The following is a 16162-nucleotide window of genomic DNA, read 5'->3' on the forward strand; positions in this document are numbered from 1 at the left end:
ATTTCTTATTCTTTATAAATTCTTTGTTCTTTCATAAAAATGAATGTTATGTTCCATTTTTTAAAAGTACTTTCACAGTTTTAACTACTGGGTGAATTCTAGAAATAATGCATTTCATCCCACTTGCTGTTTTTTATTTATATATCCAAGTCAATCAATCAATAGCTTGTGGCAGGTTATTTTAGAGGCATTAAAGAAAGTTTGAGCTCAGTAGATAGGCTGAGTGACAAACACAGTGATCTCTAGGGATCAGGGCCTTATAAGGAACACCTAGAATGTATTAAGTTTTCATCATTGCCAGGCTGGCTCTATTAAGGACTGGTACACCCTTATTGGAAATTATTCCTTTCAACATCTGGCTCAATTTGAAAGTTGCAGAAACAGAAATATATTCTGTTTCTGCAAAGATATTCAAATCCAGAGTCTGATTTGGAGCCAAGTTGAAGTACCTGGTCTCTCAGTCAGAGTGAGATAAGCTGAGATGTTTTCTATTGAATTGGTGTCTAAACTGAAATTTGTGGGCAATGCATGTAGTATGGGTCATCTGGAGACGAGCTCCAAAGACAGAAAGATATACTTTGTTCCCCTGCCCACAAGAATTCTAGAAAAAGGCTTAACTGAATTCAAATATTGAGAGGTGTAGTCTGAGCCTGGACTCTTCACTGGAACTGCCTGCACTGCATGAATCCAGGGCTATTACATCCAAGAGTCAAAGCAGGTGCATGATTAAGTCCAGGGTTATCACTCTCATACAGAGAATCCTGCAGCCATAGCTTCCACTTTGATATCTCCATAGGTCCAGACACAGAAATGTTCAAGAGACAGGATCAGTCCAAGGCATTTGGCAACTAACTAATGGTAAAGAAAATGGAAATCTATACCAAACAAGAATTCAAGTTCTATGGAAAGGTCCTTGAGAATACAAAGTTCAAGAGACAAAAGTCTAAACTGAAAGGAAAATTATAAAAGAGTGCCCCAAGGGACTTCAGTGGTAGTAAGTCTAAACAAAGATAGTAAAGCTAGCCACCTACATTCCTGACCACTGGGAATAGGTGGGATAGCAGCAGCAGCACCGATGATAATGTTCATGGTAAAGTTTCCTAGCCTGCACATCTACTTGAAAGAGAGAAGGTCTGGCTGCAGTAACCTTCCTCCTGAACAACTGACAGACAAAGGATTTTAGAACACCAATGACACCCCTGCTCAAACAGGGTATTTCCAGTTGGCCTGTCTGCATGGACAATAATGACACCTCTGAATCTCCCTTTTCCAGTTTCTGTTAGTTTCCACAGACAGATGTCCATCATCCTTTCTGCCAAAATTGAATCTAGCCACTGGATCAGGCAAGCTGAAGTCTTCCCCCTTTCCCCTGACAACAGTCACAGAGATACTCACACTGATCCTGATGTACCACTAGCTGAATAGACCCAATCTCTTCTGGACTACTTCTGATCAGCTTCTGCCTATACACTTTAAGGGCCACTGAAAGATGGGACCTGACCCCCCTCATCTACTGACATTAACATATGATAATGCACAGCTGTACAAGCAAGCCTCATTCCACGGAATAATATTGCATTTAAGAAGGGATATCAAAAAGAATGGGAATTCTAGGGAAGCTATGGAAGAAAGGACATTGAGGCAAATACACCCTCACTGGGTTTTGCATTAATTAAGCACTGATTATCTATATGAATTGCCCTTGAGGTGAAGCTTTCAGCCTATGTTTTATTATATCATAGCAGAAGTGTTTTATCTATGATTTCCTTTTTATGAATCAACAATAAGCTTTTGAAATGGAATGGACTAGAAAAATTCAAACCAAACCAAATAATGTACCATAGAAAATTAATGTAAAGGCTAGCGCTATGGAGAAAATGTAAAGCTGATGCATTTTCTGACCTCTGAATGGTGCTGCTATTTACTATATCAAAATTTGCTGTCAAATCTGGTCTAAAATTGATCTGCAGAAGCTCACATTTCAGAAGTCACCACAGGCACTAAAACTTACCTTCATTTCATTTCATTTCATTTCATTTCATGGAATTCACTTCAAACTGTACAGACCCAAGAGGTCACCCTGTTTTTAATTGTCTATAAAGGTTAAGATGATTTTTCACTCAGTGCCATGAAATGGCTAACTTCTACATGCGAATTGTATTAACCACTTACCCATTGTCAAACTCAGCTGCTTCTAGCAAGAGCTGTTGATCAAAAGGTAATCAGAACTGACAAGCAATATCATCAACACTTCCTTATAAAGTGGGTGCCTGGCAAGGTTTGAGGTGAACACTGCTGATAGTGCATTCCTGTAACAATAAAACCGTACGAAAATGCAGAAAAGCCATATTCTGCTTTGCTTACATGTTTTTATGACTAGCAGTCTTGCCTGTAAAATATATCTGAAATAGAGGACACAGATAAAGGAATGTCTGTTCCAAATAAAAAAGTATTATTTCACTGAGTCCGTGATTTTTGTGATTCTGCAAGATCAACACAATTACCTGGTTAATGTAAGGGAATACTAAGCAAGACTGAAATCCTATTTCCTCCAGTTAATATAAGGAAGTTAAAAGCAAAAGACACATCATGGAAATACAATTAATAATACTTTCCCACACCATGGTGGGACAGCATTTGCTTTTACATGTGTTGTGTACATTTATTATCTCCAGTGAAAGAATTCCAGGGAAAAGCTTCTATTCAAGACCTTGAAGAGCTCCTTCCTGTTAGACAAGACAGTAATGGGTCGGGTAGACCAATGAGTTGACTTGATATAAGGTTGCTTTTATATTTGCTTGCATCATATTTTTGGGCCTGTAATCCCATTAGGCATTTGAGAAACTTTCCTGAGTACCGCCACAAAATGGTGTGTTGCTAATGAAAAAACTGGTTTGCATCAACCCGCTGACTGAATTTCCTACGAAGATAACTGAATCCCAGCTGTGGCCCAGGAACATTCTGGAAAAAGGAAGATGGAGCATCTGTGAGGCCACATTGTGCTTTGAGGTGATCACAATAGTCAGTAAGGAAAATATTGTGATTACTATGATGATGATTATTATTAGCAGCAGCAGTAGTATCTTTAAATGGCTGAGGGTACAATGGTGTCTGCGAACATTATGTTGCCTATGCCTGTATAACTCCAAAAGAGTTGTTTAGGGTGCCATTTTTCAAAGACATATTCCCAAATTGTTGCAAAAGTTAACTGTTGCCGGAATGATATTCCACCTGTGCTGCACAGATTTTGATGAATAATCATACAGGATGGTTTATGTGGAAAGTAGTCATGTAAGTGGAACACGTCTAGAAAGTATCTGGGATATGTATGGCTTATGTAGTTACTTCCTACATGGTCCAGCAATCCAGTATGGCTCCTTCATTCACAGCTACCACTGCAGTATAGGATTTGGGGACACATTCCTTATATCCAGAGGGTATTTTTTTTACTTAGACATTGGGAAAATCTTATCTCCTCAAGTGCAGGGCCAAAAATATCTTCTACAATACAAACAGGCTCTAATCCCTCTTTGTGGGAGTCAAGGGAGTGATGATGCTATTTCAATAAAGCAAACAATTTTGTTTCTGACAGCAAAAGCAGCTGTGATCTAAGAATATACTCAGGAAAAGCAACTTCAAAGCAATTATATGTAGTACTCTTCCTAACAAGCTGAAGGCCATAAGGCATTGGCATAGCTCCAAGAAACTGTCCTAGCTTTAGGATACTGGGAAAGTTCACTGCATTACCTTCTGCACTTTGATAACCTCCTTGAGTACAGCTTACCCAATTCAGAGAACTATAGAAAGAGTAGGAACTCAAGCAAACAACATAGAACTTTTGTTCATTTTTCCATTAAAATGTTTTAGTTAATCTTGGAGAAATCCACAATGGCTTCAAATGACTTTAGATTTCTAAATGAATGATGTGATGCATGGGCCAATATGGCTTCCCAAGCACAGGTTTGTTCAAGTGTATCATAGTCTTTATTGTTATCACCAACATGCAAATCGTCACCTTTTTGTTGTTGTTATCTGCCATCAAATCTTCTCTGACTTATGGCAACCCTATGAATGAAAGCCCTTCAAAATGTTTGGTCCATGACAAACCGTGTGGTTCAGCTCTTGTAAATTCCAGGCAATGTCTTTCTTCATGGAGTCATTTCATCTCGTATCTGATCTTCCTTTTCTTCTTCTGCCTACAATGCTCACTGTCATGTACGTGAGGTTCATTCACTTCAAGTCCTATATTTCCTTCTTCTCAGAGTGCTACACAAGGAGGCATATTCTCAATAGCTTTTTGCATTTTCCCATTAGGTATTTTCTGAAATCAGATTACAAATCAAGTACAACAGCAAGAAAGAAATAAGCAAAAAACGTGGAAAAGTCTTGAAGCACTGTTTCCCCCTGGCCCCCACTCCACCAAGTGAGTTACATATGTTCTGTAAATACAGAGTTTTTCCCGACATTTTCCATGCAAATAAAATATTTGTCAAGACCAAATGATGCATTTGTTCTGGGTCTTTGACACAGATCATTGAACTGTTTCTTCTCCTCTCCTAATTTACCCCCCTCCATTCCCACAGCGATAATCATTGACACAAACTAGCAAGCATTAATCCACTAATCAGGTAAGGTCACAATCCTAGGCACATATTCTAGGGAATAGCTCCCATCGAACTCAGTAGGACTTACTATTGATCTTCTTTCCAAATGCTTACAACAGCATCAAGCTGATCCAGATCTTTTTTGTAACTGTTAGAAATCTGAGGTATGCAGTGTCAGGATGCCTGGTAAATCTTCCCCCATTCACATCACATGAGGAGGAAGCTCTAAAAGGTGCAGGCATGCGTCAGGCACTTTAGTCTGAACAGCCAGGTTCATTGTCTGACTGCAAAAAAACCAGACAGCTGCTAGTAAGGTCCAACAGAAAGACTCTTTATTGAAGCATGCACACAAACGGTGAAGGGCAGCTCATATCTATGACGAGACCAGCCACTCAGCTTAACAACCTAAATGTTTTTACTCTACCAAAAGCAAACTCATTAATCATATTCCTATCTGTACGCTGACCCCACCTTCTGCCTATTGTTAGCCTCATTGAGTGGGACATTTTGTTCTACCACATCCTGCGCTTATCTTGACTTGCTGTAAGCAGACAGTTCGATGCCAGCAATTATCTTTGCAGTACATGCCCAGTAGTTTTCACACTAGCAAATTGCACACAGCAATACTGTTTCAGCTGAACATTTACGTTATACTAATAATATTATATTCTTGCACTAGATGCAATTGCAATTTTCTGTCTGTCACATGAAATCTCACTTTCCACCATAGTGGCAGACAACCAGTGGCCCTTAGACTAATTTTGAAAGCCCTCTGCGAGTGATCAATTCATACTAATGTCAAGAGCAGAAAAAGAGAGATATGTTAATGGCAGAAGTCAAGATGGGGTGAGAGGGAGATGGGGGAAAGGAGATGGCATAAAAATGAGAGAACAGACTTGGCCCTTGAGAACCTTCCCATTTTGGTTCTGATTCCACCCACTTCTTGCTTTAGCACTGCTCACCAAGAGATTACCCCCAGGGAATGTGGCCATGCAGGTGGTGGTGGTGGGATTTCTCACCTTTGCTGTATTTAAGTGAATGAGGAAGCCATGTAAAACTTGAAGGTCCATGCTAAAGTCTATGCATCAGGGACTTTAGCTCATTCATTCTGAAAAGTCTGCAAATGTATTGCTTCTATTACGGCAATCAGGTGCAAAATACCTATAGCACAGGAAAACCATAAGCACGTGTATTTGGAGGTTTGTTTTTAACTCTGTTTACATCATGTGCAAATGTAATTATCAACAGGGCACCAGACATGGTGATTCTTGTACGATGTTTGGTTTTCAAGTTAAGTCTCCATCCTGTTATTCCTTGCATCGGACAGTGAGCAATTTGACAAGCAAAGTGTGAAATAAAAATAAACTCTTCCCAATGCAGTTACCAAGGAGATGGTAACTGCATAAATGGGACATGTAAATAATCCAGTTCATGGATAATCAAACTGACTTGTAATCAGTACTTGCATTCATTAAAGTTATGTCATAGTAAAAGAACCATCAGAGAACTGACACATTCCAGGTATCTTTGCTTATGTATTTCATTTATCATTTTAAACCACTGTCTCCTCCAGTAAGTTCAGGGAGTGGGACCAAAGTCAGGTCAATGGAATAACTATGGGGTCCCATCCAGTGTTCCTGGTCATGAATAAGGGAGGTTGCCTACTAGGAAGTCGGTTTATCCATTTCTGAAGAAAGCCACACATACTCCCTTTGCCAACACAGTATTGTATAAACTCCAACTCATTGTCCTGTAAAATCCTTTAAGATCGATAGAACAGCCATAGTGAGATGCATTTGAGCCTGCTATCTCCTAATTCTTTCTGCAAAGGTCAATGATTTTACAGTAAGGGGGACTTGTTGTCCTAACAGACTATAGCATGGTTGGATTACTGTACTGCCCAGAGAGCTTCAGCTATGCAATGGAATAGGGGTAACGATGGCAGTGGTGCCGGTGGTAATTGTTGCAGATATTGAGAAAATTGTGCATTTTTCAAAATTTGCACATTTTAAGAAACCTGTGGATTTTTGCAGAGGTTGGCATTTATTCAGATCCACATTCTGCAAACACAAATGCAAGTTTGGGAATTTCTGAATGTTTTTGAAGAAAATGCATTTCTGTTTGTACTTGGGGTTGTAAATGGGGCACTTTGGGGCTATTTGCAAGCTGGAGCAAAATTCTTACATTTCCCAAGATGGGGCTAAAGGTGGTCTTAAGTCTATAGGTTTCCCCATCTAATAAGGGACCATATAATCTGAATAATAATGTCTTGCACTTAGAGATAGAGTGAGAAAGATCTGCTGTAGACATCATGAACCTATGAACACAAGAGTATCTCTTGCTTTTACATATGATTGAATGCACTCTGAATGCATATGTCATACTCAGTATCTACCTATAGACCCTTATTCTACAATATTTCCTTTTGGTGTCTGCTTGACTGAAGTAATGTTCTGGACCCCACAGAAGCAATGTTAGCATTACTTCCTTCTTGTCAGATTATTCCTGCCTTTCACAAATGTCATTTTTCTGGAAATACTAGGAGATCTTTAGGGGATGTACCCTGAATTTTTAAAATGCAGGTCACAAGATAAATCCAAATCCCAAGTCATTTTTCTTCCCTGAAGATGAAAATCTGTTTCTGTAAAAAGAAGAACAAAATCTCCATGTAATGCATAAAAAGACTGGATCCATCTGTGGATAACAATAACACCTTCTGAATCTCGTAAAGCAGCCCTGCCCTTCAATGCCAGGCAGAGGGGAATGTAGTCTGGTTTTCAGGGAAAAAAGGAAACACTGCTGCCTATTCACTGCCACAGTGTTCTGAAGTTTCCAAATAGTCTGGAGCGCTTTGGCATAACGATGACTCCAAACAACTGTGTTAAAATTAATCCCATCCCTGGCATCTTTCATTCATGCATGCTCTGACAACCCCCTGTACTTCTTTTATTATTTCTGTTTGGAGACATTAATCGGGAGAGGCCTGGGCTTCAAATGTAAGGAAGATATAGGATATTTTTGAAGGCTGTGCCCCTGCTGCCTCCTTGCAGCCAATGTGGAAAAAACTTGTTCTGGCGGCCACCCCCAGAAGTTGCAACTGAGTCTCAAAAGGAGTGTGGGGGGGGGATGTGCTGGAGTGTAGAAAAAGGAAGAGGCAAGGGACATGGACTTGCATCTTTTCTGATCGGTGCTCCGTCTCCTTCTTTCCTCTTCACTGGCTCTACCACCCTGTACTGATCTGACTTGTGCTCCAGGTTGGCCACTGGAGAACATGCTTGACTAGCATCTGAGTATCTTCTCAGGGTGATAACAGTGAAACGGGACATAATAAACACCTCTCCCCTCTCCCCCCACCTTTCTTTCCATACACACAAGACATTAAGTAGAGAAACAAGCTGCATATATCTGGAACAATACAGCTCAACTTTGGCTTATAGTTAAAGAAGAAATTCGGGGAAGTTTCTCTTCTCATATGGAGCAATGGCTGGAATTTATAGATTGCATGCAAGCAGTACAAACAAAGTCATATCCATGCATAAATTTCCCTTTCAGCATTAAGATCTAAACTTAATTGAAATCATGTTAATTGTCTAGAAAGTTAATGTGATATTTAACCTTCAGTGCTACATCTAGATGGATTAATTTGAAGGCAATAATTTTGACCTTAGAACATTTAGTAATTTTTAGCTGAACATTCTAACAATATTCACAAGGGTGAGTTGGAAATAAGATCCACTAGGGTTTTGTTTTGTTTTTTTGCTAGATACCATATTACACAAATGACAGGATGTTTCCAAGGGAACGGAACATTTATTGTGTTCCCTAGTTTTTTAGGAAATTTATGAAGGTTGGTAAGTTAGTAAATGAAGATACTATAAAATTCATACAAGTATTCACCATTATGGAATTTATGGAAAAACAGAAAAACCATGAAAAATGTTCTACATGATACAGTCAATTTTAGATGAACATACACTAGTCAAACTAGTGTTTCAGCTGATAGAAGTGAGAAGATGAGGGCAAATAAACTGAAACTCAACCCAGACAAGATGGAGGTCCTGTTGGTTGGTGGATCGGGTTTCGGAGAGGGTGGATTTGACCTGGTCCTGAATGGTGCAACACTCCCTCTTAGGGATAAGGTCCGCAGCTTAGGAGTACTCCTCGACCCAGAGCTTTCTTTGGAAGCTCAGGTGACAGCGGTGGCGAGGAACGCCTTCCTTCAGCTTTGGCTGATTAATCAGCTGCGCCCCTACCTGGAGTACGACTGCCTGGCGACGGTGACACACGCGCTGGTGACTTCCCGCCCAGACTTCTGTAACGCGCTTTACGTGGGGCTTCCCCTGAAGACAGTCCGAACACTTCAATTGGTGCAAAATAGAGCTGCCAGGTTGCTGACGGGGACGGGGCGTTATGCTCACATGACTCCAGTCCTCCGTCAGCTTCACTGGCTTCCCATTGAAGCCCGGGCCCAATTCAAGGTGTTGATTATGACCTATAAAGCCCTAAACGGCTTGGGTCCTGGCTACCTGAACGAGCGCTTATGTCCGTATATGCCCGACCGCCCTTTGAGATCTGCGGGAGAGTCCCTTCTCCGGGAACCCTCCATGAAAGAAATTAGGAGAGTAAGTACTCGGAGGAGGGCTTTCTCTGCGGTGGCACCCAACCTATGGAATTCACTCCCCAAAGAGGTCCTCCTGGCACCGTCGTTACTGGTTTTTCAGTGCCAGGTAAAGACCTTTTTATTTAAACATCATTTTAATTGTTAAAACATATGATCTGGCCAGGGCAACTTCTTCTTCCTTCTCTTTCTCCTCCTATATTTTTATTTACTTAATTTATACTGATAATTTTAATCTTACATTTGTAAATCAATGTATTTTTTGTATTTTGTAATTAATGGTAATTTATTATGTGCTATTGTATTTCATTGTATTTTATCGTGTTGTAAGCCACCCCGAGGTTTCGGCAAGGGGCAGCATAGAAATGTCATAATAACAACAACAACAACAACAACAACAACAACAACTTATGAGTCAGTCTCACTCCAGACCTGGCACCTGGTCCACTAGGGTGTAAGTCCCAGATCTTTCTTTTGCAGCCTCCAAGTTCTCATAGGCCCTCTGCCTCACAGCCCTGTTCCCCATGGGAATTTGCAGAAATAAAATTATAGGTGTCTTGATGGCCAGTCTTGCATCCGATCCACAGTGGCAGGGTTTTCTGTGCATATGACTCACTTGGTGCTTTCTATCATTCTATCAGGGATTTTCCTGAAATCAACCAACTTTTTCCATACATGCCTTTTTGCAAGTAGGGTATTGGTAGCAGACCAGGTCGTTTAAACACCCCCACACACATATCCTTAGAGGATATGTATATTAATATATGCAAATGTGTGTCCTACTTGGTCTCAGTCCCTGATCTTTTTGATACCTGTCCATTGGTCACCTGTTCCTTATATCAAACCTTGACCGGAATATTTTTGATTCACTTTGAAACTGTATCACTTTATTTTAAAGAGTTTCACCACTGTGAGCTCTTTGCAACCTTTCATCCATTTGTCAGGTTGCCCATGGGAATAATGTTACATAGAAATATCACCATCATTCACAAGGTTTCCTTCTTCTCCCCTCAGCAGTAGTTTGAACAGGCCCTCCCCCCCCACTTTTGCAGGTTTTGAAAGTTTCAACAAAGGTGCGTGTGTGGAAGGGGGTCAGCATTAATTTTGACAAATGCTGCAAAGAGAAGGAAAGACACACTGAGACAACGTAAGGAATTCAGTTTAGTGTCTGAGACTAGAGTCACACAGCTCCCTATAAACTCATACCACATTTGGAATCTTGTGTTTGTTTACTATATAGCACAGAGATGGAAAGAAACTGTTCTCTGTGTTAAAGTACATGCTGTAGCAGATTGGATTTTCAATTTATCTTAAAATCACAGTATATTTTGCAAAGCTTACCTCTGTAACAAGGCAAAATCTTTAATACTCAATGATACTGGCCCTGTTTCCATGGAAACCATACACTGTATGTTCAAACCATTTGGAGAAAAGATAAACTGTCACACTGCCTTCAAAAGTGTACCACAAGTGGGGTCTTTCTTTCTTTCTTTCTTTCTTTCTTTCTTTCTTTCTTTCTTTCTTTCAATCATATATAAACACATGCATGCTTATTAACAGGCATCCATCTAGATTTGCAGATCGGAATGGCTTTCAGTACCTTAGTAGGTGCAATCTACATGAAAAATAGGAAAAGTAAGATAATGGTGATGACAGCAATGGTTATATGATCACTGCACTCAGGATCTAAATAGAAGTGTGTGTGTGTGTGTTGGGGGAGGTATAGCTGAGACAAGATAGAGACAAGAGTAAAAAGATAATTAAAATGATAAAAACTAGTGGATGGATAAAATTGGCAAGTAAAATAATAGATCAGTGATAGCTAGGGTGGTCTCAGCTAGGGATGAGTTAATGAGTGATGCTTGAGTTAGCTAGCATACTCCAAATATCATCCCTGCCAGGTCCCCATTAATGTTGTGCTGGACAGAGAGCAAATAATAAGCAAATGAGACATTTGCGCAAACCTTAAATTTGTGTGCATTTGCTCCACAGACTAAAGCTGGCCTGTTTTAGTCTACCAAGGAAATTTGCACAAATTGAACTTGGAATTGGAAATGAGACGAATCCAAGTCTGATTTGCAAAACATGGCCCTTCATGTTGCTTCTGTTTTGAGAGTACTTTCCTGCAGCATTCTGGGATGGAGAAAAGTGAGTATTATTTCTGAAAGTGAAAGAAAATGTTTTCTTCTTAGATGATTACATTAGTTTGCAACATCAGAGTACCACCTAGAAGTTATCTAGGGGAAAAGCAGGAAAGGGAAAGATCATTGTGTGGAACTTAGGTGTGAGTTCTGGGATGAAACTGAAAGTACACATAACCTCCTATAAGAACGGAAGAAGAGCAATGCTGGATTAGACGAAGGAACTCTCTTGTGGCCAACTGGCTTCCCAAGGGAACCTGCAAGCATGGCGTGAGTATAAGAGCACCCTCCTGCCCATGGACCCCAGCAAATGCAGTGCATGGATATACTGCCTTTGATACTGGAGAAAGCATTCGGCCAGCAGAACTAGTAGCCATTGATAGTCTTTTCCTCCTCCTTTGTCCACTTCCCTATTAAGCTCACCCAAACTGGTGATCATCACAATATCTCATGGAACAAATCACACAGTTTAATTATATCCTGTGTGGAAGTTTTGCTTGCAGGGTTTGGCTTGGTTTTATCAAGAATCCACTTTTTTGTCTTTATCAAGGATCTACTTGTTCATCCAGACTTGTCAATTTTTCCCTCCCTCCCTCCCTGCCTGCCTGCCTGCCTTCTTTTTGGCTTAACCATACGTTGCAAAGCACAGTGTGTGTCCTTTCAGGAAAAAGGGAGAATACTCTAGAAATAGAGTATGGTTATTGGCACCATGGAGGCATCATTCCTAGACTATCCCTGCCATGGAGAATCTGGCCTTTTAAAACATTTATTTATTTTTGGCATGGCTTGATGAAACTGACATTGTGTCCGTACCAGAACTGCCACATCAGGTGCTAAGTCCAAAATGACCTGGTAATGCCTCACATCAGGAATGGCTTACGTTCTCTTTAAAATAAGACATATGTTATGAAATATTTCCAAATATTCCAAAATTGTTCAAGCCAGCAAAGAGTGAGTGAGCAATTCAGACCCTACATATTTTTGCCTTTTGAATCACATAAGGAGAAAAATCAATTCAGGACTTCTTGATTTGCTCATAACAACAAAAACAGATGGAATCACAAATTTGCTGGTGGTCCATAACCCACCTGCTGCTTCTGGTTCCTGTGCCCTCCCCCGCACAGTCTTATTACTTACTGTGGCAAATCAAAAGGACAGAAGGAAACACAGTTGCTCAATTCCATTCTACTGACAATTGTATGAACTTTGGGAAATTCTCCTTTCCCCTTAAAATCCTCCTTCACATGACATCTATGAGTTTTAAACAGAGAGCTCTGCTGGAGAAGGTCAAGAAGAGTTAAGAACAACTCTCCATACAAAGCTAGTGCTATTGCCCTGCTGTGTTAATTCTATCACTCAGCAAGGAAACAACTCCTCTCTTTTCTGGATAGAAACTTTGTTACAGTATTAACTTAAAAACCAGTGATCCCAATTCCTAAACTTTCCCCAATACAAGTATTGTATTAGGAATACTACTTATTTTTGTTTTTAAACAAATGAATGTGTTCCTCAAAGAAAGGAAGTGGATCAATAATGTGAGGAAGGGGTGAATTCACTTACTTTTAATAAAGTGATTAGGTACATTAATTGATTAGGTAAACTAACTCAATTTTAATTAGGCAGAGAACTTTTAGGCCAGTTCTAATGGCGTAAAAGAACAGTTCTGTCTCATATTCCTTTCCATTCTTCCAGGATTACAAGAAACAGAACTAAGAACATGGCAGCAAAAGAAAGGAACTTCTCAGTGGGAACTCCCAATTGTGTATTATTATTTCTAAAGCCAGGTCATTTTTCCTCTAAACAGTAAACACACACACAATAACAGTGATAGAATAATGGCCATGTAGCTCAAATCAGTCCACACATTTGGGATCACCATCACATTCTTTCATTCTTGGGGAGTATTCAAATGCAGGGAAGGGGAGAGAAGCCCCTGAAAAACAGTTCCTGGGCAGCAGGGTTGAGACAAAACACTGTGGGATCTGTCCTTTTGGCATTTTTGGATGTCCTCTTGTGCTCAGCCTGGTCTTGGAAAGTAAGATGAGCCCAGAAGAAGGCCGCAAACAGCGACCTTCTATGTCAAATGTCGCAGCCCAATTAAAGGCTGCTGCAAGTGATGGAGAAGAGGGCACTGTCTGTGCAGTGGTTGCATGAGGCTCCATCCTGGCAAGCCCCATGTGAACAACCTTCTTTGTATCAGCTGCAGCATCACCAAGACTGCTGTCTGTGGTGCAGAAGGGGGACAATGTTTGTGTAGTGCATGAAGTCCAACTCCCACAAGTGCCCTGTGAATGCTGGGTGTACTTACCAGGAACTTGGACTCAGGGCTACAACAAAGTGGACCAGAATCTGGAGCAAGCCCAGAAAACCCAATGGATTCCCACTCCCAAAATGGATTCCTTGCACATTTTTACTGGGTAGCAGCATTACTTGAAGATGATACTGGCAGAAGATCTTTCATAGACCATGACAACTATACTGGTTAGTACTGTGCTGAAGAAGGCAATGGTAAACTACTTCTGCAAATTTCTTATCTTGAAAACCATGAAGAAACAGTCTGAAGTCTGATTGAATCATATCACGTAGCATTCTTGGAAAGCCTAGCAACATAGCAATGATCCAAGTCTAGGCTTGAACAGCAGATGCCCAAGAAGATTTTGAAAGGTTTTATGGAAGTAACCAAGGTAAAATTGGTAGCACATTGAAACGAGGTAATGCTGATGATTATCAGTGACTAGGACATAAAAATAAGGGGAAAAAGCAGACTCGAATGCTGTGGGAAAATGTGGCCTGGGGTGCAGAAACAGCAGGAGAACAGCTCAGAATTCTATGAAGCAAACCATAGGTTTATTGCAAATACTTCAGTCAACTGATTAGATAGCTGTATGCATGGACATTACCAGTTGGCCATTACGTAAATCAAATGGACTATGTACTTGGAAGTGGGAGGTGGAGAAGCTGTAATGTCAGTGCCAAAACAAGACAGGAACAACTGTTGATAGAGACCATGAGCAATTTCTAAAGGAAAGCTGAAAATGTTCACTAAAAGAAGCACAGTGCTAAAGTACAATTTAAATAGCATTCCTGAGGAATTTAAAGTCCATATAAAGAATAGATTTACATTACTCAAGCCAATTGACCAGAAGAGTTGTGAACTGAAACCAGAGTTATTATTAGCAAAGAATGCTAAAAGATAATGCCTGTAACAAAAATAAAAGGGTCGGGGGGTAACTAGATGGATGCTGGAAGAAATGTCACAATTGCTAAGAAAAGACAAGAAGCAAAAACAGAAGCTGACAGAATCAGGATCAGAATCCTGAATGCTACTTTTCAGTTACTATCCCATAGAAACAGACAAAAGAACTGTTTGTCTGTCTGAGAGAGAGAGAGAGAGAGAGAGAGAGAGAGAGAGAGAGAGAGAACAATAAAAGAGAAAAAAACAGAGACCTTTTCCAGAAGAACCAATAAATCAAAGGGAAATGCAAACCTAGACTAGGAATACTTTAAGAAAAACAGGATAACATTCCAGCTGAACAGGAGAAAAAAAAGAAGGTGGAAACACTATAAAGAAGGATTATACAAAAGACATCAAGAGATGACAGGATCTTTCAAAGAAAATTCCTATAACTTGCAACATTAGTAAGTGAAGTGAAAGCTGCTCTGAAAGTATGTGGAAGGAATAAAGCCAGAGTAGACAGGGTACCAATACAACTATCCCAGGCTTTAGAGACTGAATCAGTCCAAATAATAACAAGAAAGTGCCAGCAAATATGGAAAACAAATGTGTGGTTCACAGACAGGAAACGATATAGATTCAACATGCATTTCAATCCCCAGGAAGGAAGTTCAGTAGATAGCGGCAACCACAGAACCGCTGCACTAATCTTCTGTGCAAACAAAGTGATGCTCAAGCTGCTTCATCAAAGAACATTACCCTGTATGGAGCAAGAAATGTTCAAGCTGTCTCCCAAAGAGGGAGAGGCAAAACTATGGCTTCCTATAGGCAAAGGCATCAGAAAAGTATGCAATTTATCCCCCTCTCTGATCACTCTGAACACAGGACTTACTACAAGGAAAGTGAGATTAGGATCAGAGGATGAAGGAATGCAAATTAGTGGAAGAAACAGCAATAATTTATGCATATGATACCATAGGTCTGGCAGAAAGCAGCAACAATTCAAACGACTCCTGAAGAAAGTGCAAGAGGAAAGTGAAAAAGCCGGACTGCAGCTGAATATTAAGGGGGAAAACCATAAGTACAGTAGCAATACACAACTTTAAGAAGAAACTGAACTTGTGAATGATTTTGCATAGCTTGGCTCAATTGTTGATTCCAAGAGAAACTGCAGACAAAAACAAAAACAAAAAACAAAAAAACCAGAAGTCAGAAACTGGAAGAGAGACACAATGAAGGAAGGAGAAAATATAATAAAGTGTAGGACATTTCACTGGAGACCAAGGCAAGATCATCCACAGTATTGTATTCCTGATCATTATATGTGGGTATGAAAGCAGGATACTAAAGAAAGGAAGAAAATAGATGCATTCAAAACATGGTGCTAGGAGAGAGCTTTGGTATTTGCCCAAACATGGAAAAAAATCCTGGAAATTTAAGGGGAACATTGCTGAATAGGTTAATAGCAGGGAATTAATTTTCATTATAAGAACTCCTGGGTCTATCATCAGAAAGCTGTACTCAGTGCAGCCCGGCTTTCAGCTGAGTCTGTTATTTCAACAGAGAGAATATATGTTGGCTGCACTTCAAGTTTTCCGGGCAAAAATAATACTCTGAGTATTAC

This window comes from Varanus komodoensis, unplaced genomic scaffold (genome assembly GCF_004798865.1).
Source record: "Varanus komodoensis strain SLA01 unplaced genomic scaffold, ASM479886v1 scaffold12, whole genome shotgun sequence".
Taxonomy (NCBI): Eukaryota; Metazoa; Chordata; class Lepidosauria; order Squamata; family Varanidae; genus Varanus; species Varanus komodoensis.